We start from the raw sequence: 1,893 nt of genomic DNA on the forward strand, positions 1-1,893 counted from the left end.
CATTTAATTAAAACCAAAGAGCTTTGGGGGAAAATGGAGTTAGAAGCATAAATGCTCAAAAAAAATCATAATTGACACATTATGATAAAAAAGATAGTAATCTATGAGGAAAATTAATATTATTCTATTAATAATCAATTATTTATTTGTGATCTATCTTTTTTCTCCTATTTTTTTTGAGGGGGAAGGCAGGGCAATTGGGGTTATGTGACTTGCCCAAGGTCGCAAAGCTGGTAAATGTGTCAAATGTCTGAGGCTGAATTTGAACTCAGGTCCTCCTGACTCCAGGGCTGGTGCTCTACTCACTGCGCCACCTAGCTAACCCTTTTCCTCCTATTTTTGTCAAGAACCCACTCCTAAAAACGCTGGCAGTCTCTGAAGGGTATGACCCAAGTAATGTAATCTCTCTAGCCCCCAACTTGGCAAGGACACCTCCTTTTGTTTTCCCAGTAAACAAAAGCCAGTCAGAGCTAGGTTGTCCCAGTGGACATGTCCCTTTATCCTTTCTACTTTCTTTGTCAAAATTTGGGGTGGCTAGGTCTAGAAAAGGGAGATCAAGACAGTAAAACTCTGGTTGAGAACATTTCTGTTTTTCTGGTCAAATTTGCTAGAGAGAACAGGGTTTTCTAAACCAGCTAACATTCCATTCCTCAGGAGTCAGAAAGGGATTGGCCACATTTAAGAGTCAGGCAACTGCCTTCCCCCATCCCAAAGATGGGAAAGAGCTGAGAACTCTTAGCCCATCTCCTCATTGAAATATCTACCAATTAGGATTGACAGGGGAGGTCCCAATGATGTAGTGTCAGACAAATCAGAAGGAAGACACATCTTGGTATAAAAGATGCCTTTAATCATTGCTCTGGGTCTTTGGCAAAAACAGAGGCATGCCATTGACCTGTCCTCTATTAATATATAACATGCCCTGTCAACAAATGATATCATAGTCAGAAAAAAAAATGGCCTTATTTTATTTATCAGTTAAATTTCACAGTCTACACCCAATAAAAATGACAGAAATATATAAATGTTACATAAAAAAATTGAGAAATATATAAACAACTTGAAAACTTTATCTGAGGTAGATTAAAAAGATAGAAACCTAATGTTGACAGTAGCACAGTTTTATACATGCTAAATACATATATAAAAAATACACCAATATTACAATGAATAGTCACCCTGTCCTCCCAGGACTACATGAAGAAGTTGCCTCTGGCTGTTGCAACTCCAAGCTTCAGGACCAGAGAATAAGGGAGAAGGGGGTGGGGAACCCAGACCACTTTTTCTCAACTCCTAGTTCCTACTATAATTCTTACCCAATAAATACAGCATTTTACCTTGACAAAGACTTGAAGTTTACTTGTAGAAATCGGTGTTGGAAGGATTGCAAGTTGCGAGTTATTGTGAAATGGTGAACTTTTCTGCATTATCATTTGTTTCTTGCAGAAGAAAGCCCACAGAAGCCAACTTGAAATTCATGTTACACTAAAAATGTTATGGAATATATCAATCATATTGGAATAAATTCACTTTTTCAAAACATGCCTTAGAGTAGAACTTTGACTGTATACTAAAAACAAGGAAATGCAATGTAGAAAAGTGAGAACATTAACTGGGTGATGAAGGAATAGTACCATAAAGAATTAAAAGATAACTGTCAAACAGTGGGCAACTAGGTGGCACAATGACTTGAGTCAGAAAAATTCATCATCCTGAGTTCAAATCTGGCCTCAGACACTTACTAGCTGTGTGATCCTCAGCAAATCACTTAACCCTGTTTGCCTCAGTTTCCTAATCTGTAAAATGAGCTGGAGAAGGAAAGGGCAAACTACTCCAGGATCTTTGCCAAGAAAACCCAAAATTGGGTCACAAAGAGTTGGACATGACTGAAAA

This window comes from Trichosurus vulpecula, chromosome 1 (assembly GCF_011100635.1).
Source record: "Trichosurus vulpecula isolate mTriVul1 chromosome 1, mTriVul1.pri, whole genome shotgun sequence".
Taxonomy (NCBI): domain Eukaryota; kingdom Metazoa; phylum Chordata; class Mammalia; order Diprotodontia; family Phalangeridae; genus Trichosurus; species Trichosurus vulpecula.